Here is a 25,169-nt window from a genome sequence, read left to right as displayed (position 1 = left end):
CTTCGGAGACACCTGTAGATCACCTTTATAATCACCCATTTACATTGTGAAGTTTGGTAGCACACAAAGTGTTTCTCTGGTATTCGGGAGTTGCATAATCTCATAGTCTGAGGAACATGTATAGGTCATGAAGAAAGCAGTAGCAATGAAACCGTAACGATCATAATGCTAAGCTAACGGATGGGTCATGTCCATCACATCATTCTCCTAATAATGTGATCCCGTTCAGACAACACATGTCTATGAGGAAACATAACCATCTTTGATTAACGAGCTAGTCAAGTAGAGGCATACTAGGGACAATATGTTTTGTCTATGTATTCACACATGTACTAAGTTTCTAGTTAATACAATTCTAGCATGAATAATAAACATTTATCATGAAATAAGGAAATAAATAATAACTTTATTATTGCCTCTAGGGCATATTTCCTTCATAAAGTGCATTGAATACTATGAGAAGTTTGATTTTTGTGATTGTTTTGAGATATGAAGATGGTGATATTAGAGTCATGCTAGTGGAGTAACTGTGAATTTGAGAAATATTTGTGTTGAGGTTTGTGAGCCCCATAGCATGCACGTATGGTGAACCATTGTGTAACGAAGTTGGAGCATGAAGTATTTATTGATTGTCTTCCTTATGAGTGGCGGTCGGGGATGAGAGATGGTATTTTCCTACCAATCTATCCCCCTATGAGCATGCGCGTAGTACTTCGTTAGATGACTAATAAATTTTTGCAATAAGTATGTGAGTTCTTTTTGACTAATGTTGAGTCCATGGATTATACGCACTCTCACCCTTCCACCATTGCTAGCCTCTCTTGTGCCGTGCAACTTTCGCCGGTAGCATACACCCACCATGTACCTTCCTCAAAACAGCCACCGTACTGCTTTGTGGCATAATACAATATCATGGAATTTCCATAGCCATTCCGAGGTATATTGCCATGCAACTTTCCACCGTTCCATTTATTATGACACACTTCATCATTTTCATATTGCTTTGCATGATCATGTAGTCGATATAGTATTTGTGGCAAAGCCACCTTTCATAATTCTTTCATACATGTCACTCTTGATTCATTGCACATCCCGGTACACCACCGGAGGCATTCACATAGAGTCATATTTTGTTCTAAGCATTGAATTGTAATTTTTCGAGTTGTAAGTAAATAAAAGTGTGATGATCATCATTATTAGAGCATTGTCCCATGTGAGGAAAAAAAGAGAAAGGTCGTAAAAATATAGAAAGGCCAAACAAAAAAAAGAAAAAAGAAAAAAAGAGAGAAAAAGAGAGAAGGGGAAATGTTACTATCCTTTCTCCACACTTGTGCTTGAAAGTAGCACCATGATCTTCATGATAGAGAGTCTCTTATTTTTTTCACTTTCATATACTAGTGGGAACTTTTCATTATAGAACTTGGCTTGTATATTCCAATGATGGGCTTCCTCAAATGCCCTAGGTCTTCATGAGCAAGCAAGTTGGATGCACACCCACTTAGTTTCTTTTTGAGCTTTCATACACTTATAGCTCTAGTGCATCCATTCCATGGCAATCCCTACTCACTCACATTGATATCTATTGATGGGCATCTCGCTAGCCCGTTGATACGCCTAGTTGATGTGAGACTATCTCCCTCTTTTTGTTTTCTCCACAACCACCATATTCTCTTCTACCATAGTGCTATGCCCATGGCTCACGCTCATGTATTGCGTGAAAGTTGAAAAGGTTTGAGAACATCAAAGTATGAAACAATTGCTTGGCCTGTCACCGGGGTTGTGCATGATTTGAGTATTTTGTGTGATGAAGATGGAGCATAGCTAGACTATATGATTTTGTAGGGATAAGCTTTCTTTGGCCATGTTATTTTGAGAAGACATAATTGCCTTATTAGTATGCTTGAAGTATTATTGTTTTTATGTCAATATTAAACTTTTGTTTTAAATCTTTCGGACCTGAACATTCATGCCACAATAAAGAAAATTACATGGATAAATATGTTGGGTAGCATTCCACATCAAAAATTCTGTTTTTATCATTTACCTACTCGAGGACGAGTAGGAATTAAGCTTGGGGATGCTTGATACGTCTCCAACGTATCTATATTTTTTGATTCATCCATGCTATTATATTATCTGTTTTGGATGTTTTATATGCATTTATATGCTATTTTATATTATTTTTAGGACTAACCTATTAACCTAGAGCCCAGTGCCAGTTTTTGTTTTTTGCCTGTTTTAGAGTTTCGCAGAAAAGGAATACCAAACGGAATGAAACTTTTGCGATGATCTTTCTTGGACCAGAAGCAAACCAGGAGACTTGGAGATGAAGTCGGAGACGCAACGAGGCGGCCACGAGGGTGGAGGGCGCGCCCAGGGGGGTAGGGGGTGCCCCCTACCTCGTGGGCCCCTCGGAGCTCTCCTGACCTAATTCTTTCGCCTATATATACTCTTGTACCCCAAAAACATCAGGGGAAGCCACGAAAACACTTTTCCACCGCCACAACCTTCTGTACCCGTGAGATCCCATCTAGGGGCCTTTACCGGCGTCCTGCCGGAGGGGTATTCGATCACGGAGGGCTTCTACAGCAACACCATTGCCCTTCCGATGACGCGTGAGTAGTTTACCACAGACCTACAGGTCCATAGCTAGTAGCTATATGGCTTCTTCTCTCTTTGATTCTCAATACCATGTTCTCCTCGATGTTCTTGGAGATCTATTCAATGTAATATTCTTTTGCGGTGTGTTTGCCGAGATTCGATGAATTGTGGATTTATGATCAGATTATCTATGAATATTATTTGAATCTTCTCTGAATTCTTATATGCATGATTTGATATCTTTGCAAGTCTCTTCGAATTATCGGTTTAGTTTGGCCTACTAGATTGGTTTTTCGTGCAATGGGAGAAGTGCTTAGCTTTGGGTTCAATCTTGCGGTGTCCTTTCCGAGTGACAATAGGGGCAGCAAGGCACATATTGTATTGTTATCATCGAGGGTAAAAAGATGGGGTTTTCATCATATTGCTTGAGTTAATTCCTCTACATCATGTCATCTTACTTAATGCATTACTCTATTCTTCATGAACTTAATACTCTAGATGTAGGCAGGAGTTGGTCGATGTGTGGAGTAATAGTAGTAGATGCAGAATCGTTTCGGTCTACTTGACACGGACATGATGCCTATGTTCATGATCATTGCCTTAGATATCATCATTATTATGCACTCTTCTATCAATTGCCCGATAGTAATTTGTCCACCCACCATATTATTTGCTATATTGAGAGAAGCCACTAGTGAAACCTATGGCCCCCGGATCTCTTTTCCATTCTCTTTTCCATCATACAAGTTCTATTTTCTATCTTACTAGTTTCCGATCTACTATTTTGCAATCTTTTACTTTCCGATCTATAAACCAAAAATACCAAAAATATTTACTTTACCGTTTATCCATCTATATCAGATCTCACTTTTGCTAGTAACCGTGAAGGGATTGACAACCCCTTTATCGCGTTGGGTGCAATTTGTTGATTGTTTGTGCAGGTATTCAGTGACTTGTGCGTTGTCCCCTGCTGGATTGATACCTTGGTTCTCAAATTGAGGGAAATACTTACTCTACTTTGCTGCACCACCCTTTTCTCTTCAAGGAAAAAACCAACACAAGCTCAAGAGGTAGCAACCCCCTCCTTCACAACATGATGCTCGATGAGGGTGTTGTTGCGACTGGAAACACCCCTTCTTCAGTTGTGCCACACATTTTCTTATCTCTTATGTTAGGGATTGCACCCGGTCTACAACTCTTATCTATCTATATGGATATGATGTTCTTATGTTATGTACCCAACTGCATGAATGGTTGAAACACTTTGTTTTTAGATGCGATCAATATGTGTATTATGATTATCATATTTCATCTACTATTTCTTTAGATTAAACTTAATGGAAATTTCCTCAAATATTCAACAATCCAAAAACTAAATATGTGTAGGCAATATTCTCCAATTACATTTGCTGCGACTTTCAAGCCTGCTATGTTTGAGGGTGTGAACTATAAGAGGTGCGTGCAAGGGCAGTTCTATGGCTTACCACCATGAACTGCTTTCACGCCACCAAGGGCAAGCTAGAGGGAGAGCTTACTACTAAGCAGGTGCAAGCTTTCTAGGCTACAAACGCCCTCTTCAGAGATGGTGACAAGATTGTCGATACATTCATGACCATCATGGTCGACAAGAATATGTGGGATGCACTTGAGGCCAAGTTTGGAGTCTCGCAAGAAGTGAGTTATATGTCATGGAGCAATATCATGACTACAAGATGATTGATGATCACTTTGTGGTTGAGCAGGCTCATGAGATTCAGTTACTCACTAAGGAACTTGAGCATTTTAGTTGTGTATTGTTGGACAAGTTCATTGCCAGAGGCATCATTGACAAGCTTCCTCCTTTGTGGAGGAATTTTTCTACCTCTCTGAAGCACAAGAAACATGAGTTTACAATCGTTAATCTTATTGGCACTCATGATATGTAAGAGAAGGCGAGGGAAAAAGACACACGTGCATGTTTTCATGAGAGAAATTCTAGTGCCAACTTGGTATAGAAGAAGAATTTTCAAGTCCACAAATTCAAGAACAAGAACTATGTGGCAAAGGAAAGCTTGAAGGCAAGAACAAAGCCCCACAGTCTGCTAACTTCAAGAAGAAGGAGACTTTTAAGAGGAAAGGAAGATGCCATGTCTGTGTTGTAGATGATCATTGGGCTTGAGCATGCAAGTATCGCTTTGACATGCGTCAACATGAGAATGACGGCAAGACCTTTAATGTAGTTATTGGCGACGTTGAGATGAAAGATGTCGGGTATTACTGCCATTCTTCTGATTGACGGATTAACATGAGTGCCAATATACATGTGTGTACTAATATATATCCATGTTTTCTTCTTATTAGCTTGCAAGAATGACACCTGTGATGATGGGAAATGGGTCACATGCTTCTGTTCATGATGATGTTACGATAGATTTGAAATTTTACTTCAGGAAAGATCGTGTGGCTGAAAAACGTGCAACATGTCCCTTTTATAAATAAAAATCTTGTCAGCGGCTCTCATTTTATATCGAGATGATTATAAATTGATATTGAGTTATGTAGGGGCGCGACAAAGGTTGATGCTTCGTCGAATCACCCTTTGCCTCCCTATTTCAGCATCTGTGACGAAATCCCTCGGACCTGTGCATCGGATGGGTCCTTAGTAGGGTTAGGGTTGAGGGAGTCGCTGCCGAGGACATTGCGGCGGCATCGCGTCTGAATAGGATTCCTTGGGCTCCGCTCGTGGTCAGGTGGAGCTCTTGCCTTACTCTAGGAGTCAACGGGGGTAAGGGATCCCCAGATCTCGTCGAGGTCACGGGCTATGGTGTCTGGAGGTTGACCGACACTGGCTTGTTTGGTCATCAGATGGGTGGTGGTTGTGTGGAGACATAAATTCTTCTTCCTCATCGTCGGTATGATTTCCTGATGCGTTTCTTGCTCCTTCTTTGTGATGCTGCTAGAGGGATATCCTGCTTTGTCGAGCAGTTGGCCCGACCGCGGCGTCGAAACCTGATCTTAGTGCTCTTCCATCTGGAAGGGGCACATACATCGGTACTCAAAGCCACAGATGGTGAAGGGTGGTGTCGTGGTTCTAAGTCTGACAGTAGAGTGGGGGGTAGGTATGGAGAGGCAAGGTCCTAGCTATGGAGAGGTTGTAAACACAAGAGATATACGAGTTCAGGCCCTTCTCGGAGGAAGTAAAAGCCCTACGTCTCGGAGCCCGGAGGCGGTCGAGTGGATTATGTGTATATGAGTTACAGGGTGCCGAACCCTTCTGCCTGTGGAGGGGGGTGGCTTATATAGAGTGCGCCAGGACCCCAGCCAACCCACGTAATGAAGGGTTTAAGGTGTATTAAGTCTGGGGCGTTACAGGTAACGCCCCACATAAAGTGTCTTTACTATCATGAAGTCTACTTAATTACAGACCGTTGCAGTGCAGAGTGCCTCTTGACCTTCTGATGGTCGAGTGAGTCTTCGTGGTCGAGTCCTTCAAGTCAGTCGAGTGAGTCCCTCGTAGGTCGACTGGAAGGCGATCTCTCCTGAGGGTGTCCTCGGGCAAGGTACTTAGATCAGGTCTGTGACCCTACCCTAGGTACGTGACTCCATCATTAGCCCCCGAATGGATTGAGGCTTGAGTGATGAAGGAGTTGATGTTGTTTCCGATTAGCTTTCGCATACTGGTCGTGCGTTGTTTTTGAACCAAAAAATTCTCTCTGTTGATAGTGAACAACTTTTCTTCAGTCGACTCGATCCATTCTTTTTCTTCGTCGAGTGATCTTTTGGACTTCGCTGATTTCCGAGCGACGGATCGCAGGAAATCCCGCGTCTGGCAGACTGATCTGCCGTCCGCGGATTCCGCGGGATACGGAATTTGGGGGAGCGCGCGAAGCGGAGCGGACCGCGACGCTCGGATGGGACGGGGCATAGACGCCTCGATTCCCGCGCCGCTTTTTTCGCCACGTATCACGCTTGCGCAACTGTTACAGGATATGATTAGATCGACCGGGCCCACCTGTCATCCACTCGGAAGGGATCTTATAAATGCGCCCGGCGAGGGTTTTTTGAACAGTGCCTCAGCATTCTCTCTCTGCTCCCTTCGTCTCCGCCCAACGCGCTCGCTCTCGCCTCCGCACCACTTCTCCTCACGCGCCTCGCCGGTAGCCATGGTCAAGGAGAAGACGGCGGCGCTGGAGCGCGCGAAGAAGGCGTCGGCGACGGAGAAGGCGAAGGGGAGATCCACCAGCCGCGGCAGGTCTTCGTCTAGATCTCGCCTGCCGAAAGGCTGGGTCCAGGGAGATTGGATCCAGTCGACCATCACGGAGAAGGATCTCCTCGACATGGCCAACGAGGGCCTGATCCCTCATGGAGCTGCGAGGCTTCCGGGGAAAGAGTGGCAGCCCCAGCCGGAAGAGGGTGAGTGCGTGCTTCTGGCTACCCATGTCGACCGCGGATTCTCTTTGCCGCCGAGCATTTTCTTCCGTGGTTTCTTGAACTTATTTGGAGCGCAACTCCACCACTTCACCCCGAATTCTATCGCCTATCTTGCCACGTTTGTGTCCATGTGTGAGAGTTTTCTAGGCTATCGACCGCATTGGGGCTTGTTCAAGCACATATTCACATGTCGCTCTCAAACCGTGAAGAAGGCGAGCCCAGGCGACGAAAGAACCCGAGTGGTCCAAATGTGTGGAGGTCTGGGGATCCAGGTGAGGAACAAGAGCACCTTCCCAGCCATGACATTTCCCGAGTCAGTCAGAGGCTGGCAGTCGACCTGGTTCTACTGCCAGGATCAGTCGACGCCGGGGCAGTCGAGTGGACTCCCTCAATTTACCATGGACCGAGTGAACAAGCCCTCCTCTCTGAAGTTGATTCCGGAGGAGAAAGCTGACGTGAAGATGCTGATGGAGCGTGTAGTTCAGTTGGTTCGGGAGGGAGTGATGGGTATGGATCTCCTGGAGGTTTTCCTTAGGCGTCGTATCCAGCCCCTTTAGTTCCGGAGCCATTGCATGTGGTTGTACTACGGGACTGAGGATGTGACTTGGGTCAATCCAGAAACAGTCGACGATGCCACTCTGGAAAGGTGGATGGCCGCTGTTACTGGGAACAAGGATAACCCTCGCAGAGCCAGAAGGATTCCTCCACTTGACTGCCACAGTGACCCAAACAAGGTATGTCTGCTCCACTTCCCATTGTATTCTCGTCGTATTTATTTCTGTTTTCTCTGCCGATCGGTCGACTGATCTTTGTCTTGTTGTTTATCAGGCCCTCACTGAACTGTACTCGATGCCCAACGGAGCGCAGGCTCCGACTGAGGAGGGAGAAGCGAGCGGGGGCGAGAGCCAGGAGGAGGAGTGGGACTCGGACGCCGCTGAGGCCGATGACGATGATGATGACGATGATGATGATGACGATGAGGACGAGGAAGAGGAGGAGGAGGAGGAGGTCGCACCACCGCGCTCGGAAAGGCGGTCGAAACTTGTCCATGACCCTGCGACCGAACGCGGCGAGGGGGTTGCGACTGTTACACAGTCGACCAAGCGCCCTCGGACCACCTCTCCGGCGCCGACTGAAAAGGCTTCGAAGCAGCCCAGGGCGGCCCCGTCGAAGCCGACCAAGCACCTGCCGAAGATGAAGGTGTCCATCCCAACCATATCAGGGTAATCATGTTGCTTAAGTCTTCTTGTTTTGTGTGAACTTTATCTCTGGTTGGCGCTGGAGTTAGTCGACTGACTCTTTGGAGTTGCAGTGCTGCTACTTCTGAGACCTCGGCCCGGGCTGACGACCATGAGATGGAGGACGCAGCAACCTCAAACCTGGTACTATACTCTTAACACCGTCTTTAGTTGACTGACTCATGATCTAATCCTGATACTTTTCTGTAGCTCCATCCAATGTTGTTATCACTCTCCCTGATGATGATGAAGATGAGGAACCGCTGAAGTACAAAAGGAGTAGGAAAGCGTCTGCCAGCAGGGTGACCCAGGATGTAACGGTGCCTGAGACTCTGGTCGCGGAGGAGGAGAACACCACTCGACACACCGTGTCCTTCGCAGATCCACTGACGAGTGCTCCGCAGCCCTCCCTCTTCACGACGCACCACGTCCCAGAGGACCAAGCTGGCGCAGCAAAGGAGGCGATACGCCAGGCAGGGATCATGATGGAGCAGTTGAAGACCATCTGGGACACGAGCCAGGCAGCTTACGACGCCAGTTCCGCCCTCCAAAGCAATGTTCAGGTCAGTCGACCACCGTTTGTTCTGTTAGGATATGCTATCAAAAACTTTTCTTTCCAGAATTTATAGTAGTCACCCAGTGGGTGTGTCAAGTTAAACTCCGTGTTAGCGGGGGCACGCTGAGTGCACCCGCTGGGTGTAGTCCCCAAGGCTAAGGTCGACTGCTGGCAGTCGGCCTTAGGCTTTATAATTTCAGTCTTTCCGTCATTCGACTATGGCGACTGGATTTCGCAAACCGGTCGACTGGTCGACTCTGTCTCCAAGGCTAAGGTCTTAGGCTTCATAAGTTTAGTCTTTCCGTCATTCGACTATGTCGAACGGATTTCGCAAACCGGTGGGGGCACGCTGAGTGCACCCACTGGGTGTAGTCCCCGAGACTGTGGTCGACTGCTGGCAGTCGATTACAGTCTTAAAGAATATATCTCTTTTTTGAGGTCGACTGGTCGACTCTATCTTCAATAGGATTAGTGGGGGCACGCTGAGTGCACCCACTGGGTGTAGTCCCCGAGACTACGGTCGAATGCTTGTATTCGGCTATAGTCTTAGAAACGCGTGATTTTTCCTTTTTCACTCAGAAGTGAATTATATTTGACATTTAGTCGATTGGTTCTTCGCAGAACTCCTGTGATCTTGTGGCTCGCTACTCTGAGCTGGAAAACAAGCACATTCAGCTCGAGCTGAATTTGAAGCTGGTTCAGGAGAATCTGACGAAGGCAAAGGAGGAGACCGAAGGTATGTCTGGTGAGACCTTGACGACTGTTTTTTCCCTTCATTTGTTTCACAATCTGATCTTGCTGTAACTTGCAGGTAAGGTGAGGGAGGCCCAACGGAAGAAAGACCTTGAACTAGCTGAGAAGATCAAGCTTGTTGACGAGAAGTTAGCTTCAGTCGCCAAGCTTGAGCAAGAAAATACCAATCTGAAAGCTGCTCTTGGGAAGAAAAAAAGATCTGGAGGCCTTCCTGAATGGTCTTGCCAAAAAGCTGTTTCTTATGCTTGAAGGTAAATCTCTATGCTCGGTAATCATTTCCAACCGTGGTTTTTCCATTCGACCATTGCCTTGACTCGGTGATCGTCCTTACAGAATTTTGTCAAAACTTTGAAGAAGAAACTAGCCGGCTGGAACCAAACCTTGACCCCGTCAATTCTCCGGTGAACGACGAAGTTGCCATGAATGTTTTCCGACTGGAGTCCCGTGTTGCAGCTGTCGTGGACTATCTTGCAAGGCTGAAGGTCGCCACATCTCGCATCGACTCGACGCTCTGGCCCGGGGAGACACTCCAGAACGACCTCGAGTCGCTGATGGCTCGCTTGAACACAGTCCCTGGTCGAGTGCAGGAGTGGAAAAAGTCCTCGGCTCGGTGCGGTCCAGATGTTGCTCTGTGTCTGGCCCGAGTCCACTGCAAAGATGCGCGAGAAGACAAGCTGGCGGCCCTCCAGGTGGCCAACACCAAGAAACACGACTTCAGGTCCTTTATGGAAACTTTCCTTGCGGATGCCACTCGGATCGCAGATGGAATTGATCTTGATGAGTTTGTTGCACCTTCCAGCCCTCCACAGGAGGGGTAAAAAACTTCTTCTAAGCTCGACGCTTTAAATTTGCCTCGGTATGCCGAGTGGAGTTGTAACCGATAAACCTTAACGGGCTTAGCGCCTGAGCACTTTTGGTTCCTTTAGGTATCGATCCGAACTTGAATTTGGTGTTTGAATATGATTGCTTTTGGCTCGAAATGTCTTTTGCAGGTTCAAAGCAGGGCGCTTACTGCAATCGACTTATTCCTTAGTCCACTTAGGTGAGCGCTGGGCTGCAGCTAAGCCTCCCGAGTGAGAGGTTTGCTCTTCACTCGGTAGGATTTCTATATCTTAGGCGAGCACTGGGCTGCAGCTAAGCCCCCGAGTGAGAGGTTTGCTCTTCACTCGGTAGGATTTTGATAACTTAGGCGAGCACTGGGCTGCAGCTAAGCCTCCGAGTGAGAGGTTTGCTCTACACTCGGTAGGATTTTTATATCTTAGGCGAGCACTGGGCTGCAGCTAAGCCCCCGAGTGAGAGGTTTGCTCTTCACTCGGTAGGATTTTGATAACTTAGGCGAGCACTGGGTTGCAGCTAAGCCTCCGAGTGAGAGGTTTGCTCTTCACTCGGTAGGATTTTGATAACTTAGGCGAGCACTGGGCTGCAGCTAAGCCCCCGAGGGAGAGGTTTGCTCTTCACTCGGTAGGACTTTGATAACTTAGGCGAGTACTTGGACTGCAGCTAAGCCCCCGAGTGAGAGGTCTGCTCTTCACTCGGTAGGATTTTCATATCTTAGGCGAGCACTGGGCTGCATCTAAGCCCCTGAGTGAGAGGTTTGCTCTTCACTCGGTAGGATTTTTATATCTTAGGCGAGTACTGGGCTGCAGCTAAGCCCCCGAGTGAGAGGTCTGCTCTTCACTCGGTAGGATTTCTATATCTTAGGCGAGCACTGGGCTGCAGCTAAGCCTCCGAGTGAGAGGTTTGCTCTTCACTCGGTAGGATTTCTATATCTTAGGCGAGCACTGGGCTGCAGCTAAGCCTCCGAGTGAGAGGTTTGCTCTTCACTCGGTAGGATTTTTATATCTTAGGTGAGCACTGGGCTGTAGCTAAGCCCCCGAGTGAGAGGTTTTCTCTTCACTCGGTAGGATTTTCATATCTTAGGCGAGTACTTGGACTGCAGCTAAGCCTCTGAGTGGAAGTCTGGCTTACCACTCGGTAGGATTTTCATAACTTAGGCGAGTACTTGGACTGCAGCTAAGCCTCCGAGTGGAAGTCTGGCTTACCACTCGGTAGGATTTTATTTAATCTTAGGCGAAACGGATTCGCAGCTAAGCCTCCGAGTGGGAGTCTGGCTCACCACTCGGTAGGATTTTATTTAATCTTAGGCGAAACGGATTCGCAACTAAGCCTCCGAGTGGGAGTCTGGCTCACCACTCGGTAGGATTTTTACAAACTTAGGTGAAACGGATTCGCAGCTAAGTCACCCACTGAGGGGAAAATTTTATTGGACAAAAATAAAAAGTGACAAAAATTATGGAGGAACTATGACACTATTATTTTGAGATCCATGAACTACAGAAGTACTTTATTGCAACTCATCCGAGTGATTAAACTTAAGTGTAAAATGGGCGGAGTAGTTCCGCGTTCCAAGCTCGGGGCTCGTCGATATTATGTTCGACGTTGTAAAGACGGTACGCCCCGTTGTGGAGAACTTTGGTGACGATGAAGGGTCCTTCCCAAGAAGGAGCAAGCTTGTGTTGTTTCTTCTGATTCACTCGGAGAACTAAATCTCCTTCCTGGAAGGCTCGACCCCTCACATTTCTGGCATGGAAACGACGCAAATCTTGTTGGTAGATGGTCGACCGGATCAGAGCCATCTCCCTTTCCTCCTCTAAAAGGTCGACTGCGTCCTGCCGCGCTTGTTCAGCTTCTGCTTCGTTGTAGATTTCAACTCGAGGAGCATTGTGGAGAAGATCACTTGGCAAGACTGCTTCAGCTCCATAGACCAAGAAGAATGGAGTTCTTCCGGTCGACCGATTAGGTGTGGTCCGCAGTCCCCAAAGCACCGAGGGAAGCTCGTCGACCCAAGCTCCAGCTGCATGCTTGAGATCACGCATCAGTCGGGGTTTCAATCCCTTGAGAATCAGGCCATTGGCTCGCTCTGCTTGTCCATTCGACTGCGGATGGGCGACTGAAGCGTAGTCGACTCGTGTGCCTTGAGAGTTGCAGAAATCCCTGAATTCCTCCGAGTCGAAGTTCGACCCATTATCCGTAATGATGCTGTGCGAGACTCCATATCTGAATATCAGTTCCCTGATGAAGCTAACAGCAGCACCGGCGTCAAGGTTCTTGATGGGTTTAGCCTCAATCCACTTGGTGAACTTGTCGACTGCTACCAGTACATGCGTGAAGCCACTTCGACCTGTTCTCAAAGGACCGACCATGTCCAACCCCCATACTGCGAAAGGCCAGACGAGTGGAATGGTCTTCAGAGCTGATGCAGGCTTGTGTGACATATTCGAGTAGAACTGACATCCTTCGCACTTATCCACTATTTCCTTTGCCATCTCATTCGCCTTTGGCCAGTAAAATCCGGCTCGGTATGCTTTGGCCACGATGGTCCGAGAGGACGCATGATGACCACAGGTCCCCGAGTGGATATCATTAAGGATGATTCGACCTTCTTCTGGTGTTATGCACTTCTGACCAACTCTAGTCGCGCTTTCTCTGTATAATTGTCCTTTGATTACGGTAAAGGCCTTAGATCGACGGACGATCTGTCGAGCCTCTTCCTCATCCTCCGGGAGCTCTTTTCTCAGGATATACGCGATATATGGAACTGTCCAGTCGGGAATGACCACCAAGACCTCCATGACCAAGTCGACCACTGCTGGGACTTCAACCTCAGTCGGATCTGTGGCACTCTTGGGCTGTGGAGCTTCTTCGGTGAAAGGATCTTCTTTGACTGACGGAGTGTGTATATGCTCCAAGAACACACCACTCGGAATGGCTTCTCTCTTGGAACCTATCTTTGCTAGATCATCAGCTGCTTGATTTTTCAGTCGGGGTATATGATGGAGTTCCAACCCCTCGAACTTCTTTCCAGCTTCCTCACTGCACTGCAGTATCTAGTCATGGCTGGGCTTCTCACGTCCCACTCCTTCATCACTTGGTTGACCACTAAATCCGAGTCGCCATAGACCATCAGGCGACGGACGCCGAGTGAAATGGCCATGCGCAATCCGTATAAGAGGGCCTCATATTCTGCCTCATTGTTGGAGGAATCAAAGTGAATCTGGAGCACATATCTGAGCTTATCTCCTCTGGGGGAAACCAGGACAACCCCAGCACCGGAACCATTCAACATCTTAGAGCCATCAAAGAACATGGTCCAATGCTCCGAGTGAACTTCAGTCGGCTGCTGCTGTTCAATCCACTCGGCGAGGAAATCTGCTATTGCCTGGGACTTAATGGCTTTCTTTGCCTCAAACTTGATATCAAGGGGAAGAAGTTCAATCGCCCATTTCGCCACTCGACCAGTTGCATCTCTGTTGTGCAAGATCTCTGATAGTGGAGCGTCGCTGACGACTGTGATGGAATGATCAGAGAAATAGTGAGCAACCTTCTTTGTGGTCATGTATATTCCGTACACAAGCTTCTGATAATGAGGATATCTTTGCTTGGATGGAGTCAAGACTTCAGACAAATAATACACTGGGCGCTGAACTTTGAAAGCTTTTCCTTCTTCTTCCCGCTCGACCGTAAGCACAGTACTGACGACTTGTCCTGTGGCTGCGATATAAAGCAACAAAGGCTCTTTGCTGATTGGAGCAGCAAGCACCGGCTGGGTGGAGAGCAGAGCTTTTAGCTCGGCAAATGCTGCATCAGCTTCTGGAGTCCACTCGAACTTGTCTGCCTTCTTCATCAGTCGGTAAAGAGGCAATGCCTTTTCACCGAGTCGTGAGATGAATCGACTTAATGCGGCCAAGCATCCAGTAAGCTTCTGGACATCGTGCACTCGCACAGGGCGTTTCATTCGGAGAATAGTGCCGATCTTCTCTGGATTAGCGTCGATCCCTCGCTCGGAAACGAGAAAACTGAGTAACTTGCCACCAGGAACTCCGAATGTGCACTTTGATGGATTGAGCTTGATACATACCTTCTGAGGTTGGCAAATGTTTCGGCGAGGTCAGCGAGCAGGTCGGAACCTTTTCGTGACTTGACGACGATATCATCCATATACGCTTCCACATTCCGACTGATTTGAGTGAGTAGACACTTCTGAATCATTCGCATAAATGTGGCTCCGGCATTCTTGAGGCCGAATGGCATGGTGATATAGCAGAAGCACCCGAATGGAGTGATGAAAGCTGTTTTTACCTCGTCGGGTCCGTATAGACGGATCTGGTGGTACCCGGAGTAGGCGTCTAGAAAAGACAATCTCTCGCATCCCGCGGTCGAGTCAACAATTTGATCTATGCGAGGGAGAGGAAAATGATCTTTCGGGCAGGCCCGGTTGATGTGCTTGAAATCAATGCACATTCGGAGTGATTTGTCCTTCTTAGGAACCATGACGACATTAGCGAGCCACTCGGAGTGGTATATCTCTCGGACAAATGCTGCCGCCAACAGTCGAGCCACTTCCTCACCAATGGCTTTTCTCTTCTGGACGGCGGACCGCCGAAGATGCTCTTTGACTGGTTTTGCTGATGAGTCGACTCTTAGGCGATGCTCAGCCAGTCCCCTGGGAACACCTGGCATGTCAGTGGGCTTCCATGCAAAAATGTCCCAGTTCTCACGGAGGAACTGGATGAGCGCTTCTTCCTATTTCGGGTCGAGTGTTGTGGAGATGTGGGTCGGAGCTGCATCGGGGTCAGTCGGGTGAATGTGAACAGGCTTCGTCTCACCGAACGACTGAAATGCAGATTCTGTGGCGGGTTTCTTGGATCGCAGCAAGTCACTCGGATCTGCGTTTTGCTTGTGTTCTTCGAACTCGACCGCTGTCACCTGGGAATCAGCAATCTTTGAGCCCTTCTGAAAGCACTCTTCTGCCTTTTTCCGATCACCGGTGACAGTGATCACTCCTTTGGGGCCGAGCATCTTCAATTTGAGGTACACGTAACATGGTCGAGCCATGAACCGTGCATAAGCTGGTCTCCCCAAAATGGCATGATATGCACTTTGAAAATCCACGACCTCGAACGTCAACTTCTCTTTGCAAAAATGTTTCGAATCACCAAACACCACGTCCAGAGCTATTTGGCCGAGTGACTCAGCTTTCTTCCCTGGTATAACTCCATGAAAGCTCATGTTACTGGTGCTCAGTCGGGACATTGGAATACCCATTCCTTTCAGTGTGTCTGCATACAACAAATTCAGCCCACTACCACCGTCCATCAGCACTTTTGTCAGTCGAGTGCCTTCGACAACTGGATCGACCACCAAAGCTTGCCTCCCAGGGGTGGCAATATGAGTCGGGTGATCAGATTGGTCGAATGTGATGGGTGTTTGGGACCATCTCAGATAATTTGCTTTTGCTGGGGCAACCATGTTCACCTCACGGTTAATAACTTTCAATCGACTCTTGCTTTCCACATCTGCAAAGATCATCAGAGTGGAGTTGATATGCGAATATCCTTCCTCACTGTCCTCCTTGTCTTCGGCCTTGTCCGACTCCTTCTCCTTGTCTTTAGACTGTTTTCCCTGAAACTGCTGGATCAGGAGTCGACATTGGCGAGTGGTATGCTTCGGGTAAATGATATTTCCCTCTTCGTCTTTCTTCGTGTGGATGTGACACGGCATATCCATCACGTCGTTCCCTTCTTTATCCTTTACCTTCTTAGGGTTCCAGGATCCTTTTGGTTTCCCTTTAACCTTTCCTTGAGTCACGGCCAGAGCCTCTCCAGGAGCTGCCGGTTCAGCCTTCCGCTTCTGTTTCCGACTGGTGTTTCCCTTCTCCGACGGACTCGGCTTGTGCTTGCCGCTTCGGAGTCGGTCTTCTTCTTCACCGTTGGCGTACTTGGTAGCAATTTCCATCATCCGACTCAAGGTCATGTCACCGGTTCGACCAAATTTCAAACTCAATTCTCTGTTCTTGACGCCATCCTTGAAGGCGCAGACTGCCTGATGATCAGACACATTCTCCACTGTATGGTGCAAAGTGATCCATCTCTGAATATACTCCCTGAGAGTCTCATTGGTCTTCTGCACGCAGACTTGCAGCTCCGTCAATCCAGCCGGTCGCTTGCAAGTTCCTTCAAACGTTCTAACGAACACTCGGGACAGATCTTCCCAAGTGTAAATGCTGCTAGGAGGTAACTGAGTCAACCATGCCCTGGCAGAACCTTCCAGCATGAGGGGCAAATGCTTCATGGCCACCTCGTCGTTCCCACCACCAATCTGAACCGCCACTCGGTAGTCCTCAAGCCAAGTTTCAGGCTTAGACTCACCAGTGAACTTGCTGACTCCTGTTGCCAACCTGAAATTGGGAGGGATCACTGCGGCTCTGATAGCTCTGCTGAAACATTCAGGACCAGAAACATCCACTCGACTGCTTGTGGGCGCATCTCTGTCGAGTCCACCTCGATGGGCTCTGTTCCGGTCGACCAAGCCTTGCACGATAATGGATCGCGCGTCGAAGCCTGGTTCTCGGGGGTCGACTGGAACTCTTCGCCCCGCACTGAGCTGACGTCTGTCATCTTGCTGCCGAGGAGCGTAAGACCCACCCCTCGGAGGGGAATTGGGCACTCGACGCCTATCATCTCGGTCGAGTCGGTCTCCATATTGGTCTCGCCGATTCTCGTGCCCTTCACGCCGCGGAGGTGATCTGGGGCTGTGAGCCGACTGCACCGTATTCGCAGCGACGGATCGACTGTGAATTCTGTTGCGCGACTACGACACGGCCGAATTCTGATCGCCTGCTGCCCGGAGCAGATCCCTGATCTGTATCAAGCCTCTGCCAGCTTCCGACTGAGAGGGCTGGATGGACTCTGCAATACGGGTCGCAGCTGCTAAATTCTGGACTGGGGTTCGATATACCTGAGTCGGCGGAAAGAGTTGACATCGACTGGTGTCGGGAACTCGTTGCCGCGCGCACTCGTCGAGTGCTTGCTGAAGATTCTCCAGTCGAGTGCGTTTGGCCAAATTGGCTAAACGTGCCTCCTCCAAGGCGCGAGCCTCGGGGGTTTCTCCTGCGATGGGAGTACGCAGGACATCCACGTTCCTGCGGCGAAGTTCCTCTCTTTGCAGAGAGTCGAGTGGCTCGGGTTGGTACTCTTCGTGGTCTCGTGCGGGGTCGCCTCCGTCGCCTGCCCCACCATCACGGGCGAAGCCAGGGGGACTGCGGGGCCCGTCGACCATCAGGATTTCCGCCGCTGGATCACTGCTATCGCACTCGGATGCAGTCTCTACGGAGCCAGTCGACAGATCGAATAGGCCGTAGAGAGATTCGTCGGGCTCGATTGCCGCAACTTGGGTGGTGGCCGTCTGGCGAGCCACCGCGTGCCTCACCCACCGCTGAAGCCTCGACCGGCCCGAGCGCTTGCGCTGGCGGGAGACCGGGAGGGTGGCCGATGGGGAAGTCGACCGATACGGGGTCGACGGTTGCCGCAGCAGAACGCCGCGGACACATGCGCGAAAATGCGTCGCACCGCGGACGGGGAGCGCATCGACGTCGAGAGGAGCCTCCTGGAGCCAGGCGGAGTCGTCGGCGACGAAGGTGAGGGCACCGAGACGGATCTCTCGACCCTCAACCAAAACTCCAGCAGCCACCATGATGAAAGTACTCGGAAGAATCGCAACTTCTCCACAAAATCGCTAAAACACCCGCCCCACGGTGGGCGCCAACTGTCGTGGTTCTAAGTCTGACAGTAGAGTGGGGGGTAGGTATGGAGAGGCAAGGTCCTAGCTATGGAGAGGTTGTAAACACAAGAGATATACGAGTTCAGGCCCTTCTCGGAGGAAGTAAAAGCCCTACGTCTCGGAGCCCGGAGGCGGTCGAGTGGATTATGTGTATATGAGTTACAGGGTGCCGAACCCTTCTGCCTGTGGAGGGGGGTGGCTTATATAGAGTGCGCCAGGACCCCAGCCAACCCACGTAATGAAGGGTTTAAGGTGTATTAAGTACGGGGCGTTACAGGTAACGCCCGACATAAAGTGTCTTTACTATCATGAAGTCTACTTAATTACAGACCGTTGCAGTGCAGAGTGCCTCTTGACCTTCTGATGGTCGAGTGAGTCTTCGTGGTCGAGTCCTTCAAGTCAGTCGAGTGAATCCCTCGTAGGTCGACTGGAAGGCGATCTCTCCTGAGGGTGTCCTCGGGCAAGGTACTTAGATCAGGTCTGTGACCCTACCTTAGGTACGTGACTCCATCAGGTGGTGCAGGCGTGTTGGATGCATATATGTGTCCTTGTCTTTTCGGTGCTGGAGTGAAGAAAAGGGGGAGCAGCGTGACGACGATTATCCCGTGGTTGAAGATGATGACCTGCTTAGGTCTGGTTCTAGATGCTTGTGTTGCAGGAGTCTTTTTGCAAGGTTTAGTGATGATGACGCAGAGCTCCGGAGATCTTCGTATTTTACTGGTTGTTTTAGGATGCTCTTTGTTATTCTGATTATATGTGCGTGTGTTAGAGTGTGCTTGTACGGATAACTTTATACTATATGTCTAGATACATCACTTTTTATTCATTTTGATGACAAGTATTTCCGGACGAAGGGAGTGTTATTTTGTGATTTTACACAAGCATACTTTCTCAAAAAAAAAAAAAGAGTCCCCACCGAAACCGACGTGGTCGCTGCCGCGCCACCCGCCGCCTCTACCCCTCGCGGTTCAAACTTCCACCATCAGATCCCTGATCAACGCTCCATACCCACGCTTCACTCCATAATAACTTCCCGATTAGGAGCGGCGGCGGCGCTGGTCTGGTTCCGGAAGGGCCTGCGTGTGCACGACAACCCGGCGCTCGACGCGGCCCGGCGCAGCGCCGCACGGGTCTACCCGGTGTTCGTGCTCGACCCGCGGTACCTCCGCCCGGACCCGGCTGCGCCCTCCCCGGGCTCCGCGCGCGCCGGAGTCGCGCGCGTCCGCTTCCTCCTCGAGAGCCTCCGCGACCTGGACGCCCGCCTCCGCCGCCTCGGCTCACGCCTCCTCGTCCTGCGCGCCCGCGAGGACGTCTCGGACGCCGTCTGTGCAGCCCTCAAGGACGTACGTAGCCAGACGCTTTAACTACCTACCACGCCTTTCTGGCAATCTCGCAAGCATTTCGGAGCCTAATTGGCGACATTCTTCTGTTCTTCCGTGGCGGCAGTGGAACATCGGCAAGCTGTGCTTCGAGTCCGACACCGAGCCGTACGCCCTGGCCCGCGACAAGAGAGTCACGGTAAGAAGGGTAGTGATCACTCCCCAAGTACTAGTTTTTGACTAGAACATTACCAAATTACTCTGATTGTTCAAGGATTTTGCTGCTGCGTCGGGGATCGAGGTGTTCTCGCCTGTCAGCCACACCCTTTTTGACCCAGCAGAAATCATAGAGAAGGTAGGCAGCACTGTTGTTCGTTTCTTGATAGAATGTTTGGAGTCATATGCTTAATTATGGGATGCTTTTTATTTTCGCCTGCAAACCTGAAGAATGGGGGCCGGCCACCGTTGACATACCAATCGTTTGTGGCCACCGCTGGAGAGCCGCCCAAGCCAGTGATGGAGGAATACTCTGAGCTCCCGCCAATCGGCGATACCGGAGGATATGAGTTGTTGCCTGTGCCCAAACTGGAAGAGCTTGGGTATGGTGATCTCAGCCAGGTTAGAGCAGAACATTGCATACAATGTACTACTTTTGATCAGATTTCAGTTTCCATTAACTAAATGACTATCCATATGTAGGAGTACATTCCGCCATTCCGCGGCGGCGAGACAGAAGCTCTGAAGAGGATGAGAGAGTCACTCCAGGATAAGGTGCTGCTTCTGAAAAGTGACCACATTTCTGATTTATTGCACCCATATCTTCTGGACTCTGAAATTCTGAATGTTTAATTTGGAAATGAAAGTCACCAGTTACTTTTACAGTCACACTATTAACAATTCCAAATTCCTTTTCCCAGGAGTGGGTTGCCAAGTTTGAGAAACCTAAGGGTGACCCTTCTGCCTTCTTGAAACCTGCAACAACGGTCTTGTCACCGTATCTGAAAGTGAGCCTTGTCAGCCACTCTTATCGACTTCGTTCATTGCCATTTGCTTTAGGTTACTGTTGAAATTGAATGGTTCGTTATGTCAGTTCGGTTGCCTGTCGGCGAGGTATTTTTACCACTGCATTCAAGATGTCTACAGGAGTACCAAAACGCATACAAAACCACCTGTTTCGTTGGCTGGCCAGGTGAGTTCATTTGTAACTGCATTGGTCGGTTTGTTCTGAAGGCAAAAAACCCTGAATTGTAGATTTCTACTTTTTTTGACAGTTGCTGTGGAGGGATTTCTTCTACACAGTGTCTTTTGGCACTCCTAATTTCGATCAGATGGAAGGGAACAAAATATGCAAACAGGTCTGCTGACCCGATCACCTCCTTTTCTATCTGCAACCCTCTTCTTATCATAATCGGAGTCCCTTTAAGTCCAGATCCCATGGAGAGAGAACGAGGAGCTGTTTGTTGCATGCAGAGATGGCCGGACAGGATATCCATGGATTGATACCATCATGATTCAGGTTTGCCCTGAAAAACGTGCAACAACTTTATGCCTATCTGAGTGCCTTGTTTTTCTGTTCTCCACGGAGCCTGGTATTTTCAAAAATACCAAATGTATGTTCGGAAGTAAAAAAAGTTTTTTAACATATAAATATAGATGTGTTCTACATATCTGTAACTTTTAACTTCAAATATGTTAATTCGTAATCTACGCAAAAAAGACAAAATTTATCTTTTTTTGCAGACCACAAATCAAAATATGCATTGACTATTTATAAATACATAGTTCGCATCTGTATGTACATGCACAACGTTTTTTTTCGTATTTTTTTAGATTTTAAAGCGCTGTTCCAATTTTTTTTAAGTATCAGGCTCCATGAAACCCAGTATATATCCTACTCCTAATAAGCATTTCGTTATCTTCCCCTTTTCTGTTTCCTCTTTCTGTTTGCATCACTTATAACTTCCAGATCATGTGAGTGTTTTTGCTCATTTTTTTGGTTGCCAGCTGAGGAAGTGGGGTTGGATGCATCATCTTGCACGCCACTCTGTTGCTTGTTTCCTGACGCGGGGTGATCTGGTATGTATGATCTACACAGTAGCAAGATGTATATTGTTTGTTTGAAAATTTGTTAGCAAGTTAGCATGGTAGTTGTTCTATTCATCGATTTGTGTATACATTCTGAAGGTAAATTTTCAACCCTGCTACTCTTAGGAAATAACCTGAAGGTAGTTAAAATTTGTAAAAGGAAAAAGTTAGTGGCGACACATCATTTAGGGACGTCAACATTCACATCCACTTTGAGAAGCACTAGCTAAGACTACAAAAGCTTGGCTGCGAGGTAAATCCATAACAATAAATTGTGTATTGCTAAAGTATTTGTTGTGGTCCATATTATGAAGGTGACCCCTAAAACAATAAGACGCTCAACTACCTAACCGTATCTGATAAGGACATACCTTTTTGAAAGCAACATGGAATTAGTATTTTTTTCATAAGCGATTCCTTTTCTTTTGAAAGATCTACTTTATTTTTTATAGCAGACGGGAAGAAATCACTTCATACAAGGAAATAAGAGTTTATTTCACCTCTGATTCCATTTTCTCGAAGAGAAAGAAAAAGCCCAATTCAAAGATTAAGTTGTTTTGCTTTACCTCAATTTGTCAACTTGTCTTTGACATGAAGTACGTCCACTGGGAGCAAGGCCGTGACGTCTTCGAAAGGCTACTGATAGATTAGGACTGGGCCATTAACAATGGCAATTGGCTATGGCTCTCCTGTTCATCATTCTTCTACCAGGTCAGCAATCAAACAGTCCCTTGAGGCACTAGTTGTAAGTTGTAACTAGATTTTGATCAGTCTAATAGCTTGTTTAACATTTGATTCCACGTATTTGTCTGCACAGTATCACAGAATTTACTCCCCAATCTCATTTGGAAAGAAGTACGACCCCAACGGAGACTACATCAGGCATTTCATCCCGGTGCTAAAAGGTACTCCCTCTGTAAAGAAATAGTACAGTATAAGAGCGTTAAGATCACTAGCTTAGTGATCTAAACTCTCTTATAATTTCAGCATCGGAAAGCGACATCTCGTCTGTGACTACAGAACTAATTGATCCTCCATCTTTTTATTTATTTTGTAGACATGCCCAAGGAGTACATCTACGAGCCTTGGACTGCACCCTTGAGCGTGCAGGAGAAAGCCAGGTGCATCGTCGGCAAAGACTACCCAAAACCAGGTGAAAAGAAAGAAGTACTCGATCTTTTCTCAGGTGTAGAAGGCACTTGAAATGCAATGTCCGGACCTTGAGTAAGCATCTTCTCTTTTCGCACTTTCAGTGGTTGACCATGAAGCTGCAAGCAAAGAATGCAGGAAGAGGATGGGGGAAGCTTATGCGTCTAATCGCCTAGGGGGCAACCCTGTCAAAGGAAATTCCTCAAATTCATCGCGAAGGAAGTTTTCTGATGGTGGCCAAGATGTCCCCGACTCATCCATGTCCAAGCAACCGAGGAAGAGAAGCTGACCCCAGAGTAGAAAAGTCTTAACAAGAGTTATCTGACTATTTTTTTTAGGGAACTGTAGTATCTGACTTAATTTAGTGGGTCTTCTCAACTCTTCAATCCGGAGTCTAACTTCCTGCCTTAATCCATCTGATAGTACACTGATGGTAGGACGGAAGGCAAGTATTGGTTGGCTGGTTGGTTGCTTGCTTGTATGGTAATACCAAAACACATATAACAAAAGAAACACGTGAAGCCGGTTCCGAGATCATGCCCTCATCGATCCTAGTCAGGCTGCCCATGACGGGGGTTGGCACGTAGGCGCTCTGATCTACCAAAGCGGGGATTGCGATAAGCTCCATATTGGCGCACCAATGAAACAAAGGAGATAGAATCAAGTTTGCTAACAGAAAATAACGCAGGACGCACTAGATGAAGCATAGACAGCACAAGACTCTGGACTGTTTAAGGCTAAGTTGCGCATGTATCTACGTCTGAGCAAGATGGTGTTAGACAAAAGTTCACAAGGTTTCTTCAACGTGGACCCTTAAGCTGTCCTGACCAAGCAGTTTGGACGTAGTTTGCCATCCAACGCGGTACCCGTCGGCCTACGGATCAGTCTGGATGTCTGATTTCCCACAAACCGGACGCAAACCAAAGTGGGTCTTGCAGACGTTCGGACCGCATCCACATGCACGTCCGTCATCCCGGTCCCACTCAAAACCCTCACCACTAAAAAAATCCTCTATACGCGAAGCTGTTCTAGCGAATTCATACCGGTCAGCGCCGCTCCAGAGGAGACATGACTCTGAACATTATTGTGTGGCTCCGTATGTGGTACTATTCCAAATGTAGACCCTAGTGGCCCATTTCTAGAATAGAAGCGCATATAGTGCCCATCGTAAGCATATGACTTCATAACATACCTGCACTATTATATGCTACGGCCTTTACAAATCGAATATCACAACAATTTCACTGCCAAAGAGGTAGCATAGATATATAAGTATGAATAGGGCATACAAGTGCCAAGATCTAAATTTATTACACAAAGAGACCACGTGGTCCAACATTTATCATCACAACTGAAGTCTCAAATGGACTGAGTATACAAGATCAAATGATGCCTAAGAGGCGGAAACATAAAGCAAACGGTCCCATCCCATCTGTTAAACGTTGCCAGCCGGAATCCGCTAATTTACTCGTCATCACTCGAGAAACTCCATGTCGTGACATCTCAACATCCCAGTTGAAGTAGTAATCTGTACCTGTTGTTGTTATTGTGGCAAGGTTGAGTACTTTTGGTACTCAGAAAGTGTCATTACCATTGGTACTATAACTATCAATACTTTTAGGTGAGATAGGGTTAAGAGGTGAAGTTGCAACAAGCGGGTAAACAATGTTCCACACTTACGTCTATTCAATTTAAGATGAGAGAAACACGCGTGAGGGATCGTAAGCTAGTCATCTATTCACTTACCTACGCCATCGTAACACTACGTTGTCCTCCCCTTCAGATTATCCCCTCAAAGAAGAGGCAGTCAAGTGTGACATCCCGGCTTAGTTGGAACGATATACTACTCATATCAACAAGGTGCACCTTCTTTTCTAGGAGCCCATCAGAAAGGAACCTCAAAGTTAAGCATGCTTGACTTGAAGCAATTTGAGGATGAGTGACCGACTGGGAAGTTGACCTCGGGTGCATACGAGTGAGGACAAAATGCGCAGAAAAGACTAGTATTGGTCAGTGGGTCTCCTGGCGCAACGATCGGGACACGGTGGGCGAACCAGAGGGTTTGGCCCGGGCGTTACAATTGGTATCAGAGCTCACCCTCGTGGTCACACGGCCGTGTGTGGGTAAGTGATGCATACGTGGGGCACATGTGGATGCTGGCATTGGCACACATAGGCGTGTGCCGATAGGGAACGTTCCTGCTAGGACGACAGGGACGTCGGTTCCTTTGAGGGGGTTGTATGTGACATAACTGCTTAATTGGAATGATAGATTACTCATGTCAACAAGGCGCACCTTCTTTTTTGAGAGCCCGTCTGAAAGGAACCTTAAAGTTAAGTGTGCTTGACTTGGAGCAACTTGAGAATGGGTGACCGACCAGGAAGTTGATCCCGAGTGCGCATGAGTGAGGACAAAGTGCACATGAAATACTAGTGTTGG

General features: G+C 47.9%; 1 pseudogene; it reads left to right on the top strand.

Moving 5' to 3' along the window:
- LOC123139169 ((6-4)DNA photolyase-like) overlaps positions 1 to 23,226 on the top strand; it is a 69,450-nt pseudogene extending 46,224 nt beyond the window's left edge.
- The last annotated feature ends 1,943 nt before the right edge of the window (positions 23,227 to 25,169 follow it).

The sequence above is a fragment of the Triticum aestivum genome, chromosome 6B, assembly GCF_018294505.1.
Source record: "Triticum aestivum cultivar Chinese Spring chromosome 6B, IWGSC CS RefSeq v2.1, whole genome shotgun sequence".
Taxonomy (NCBI): Eukaryota; Viridiplantae; Streptophyta; class Magnoliopsida; order Poales; family Poaceae; genus Triticum; species Triticum aestivum.
Note: the sequence above shows the minus strand (reverse complement) of the source record. Positions and strands in the feature narration are given on the sequence as shown.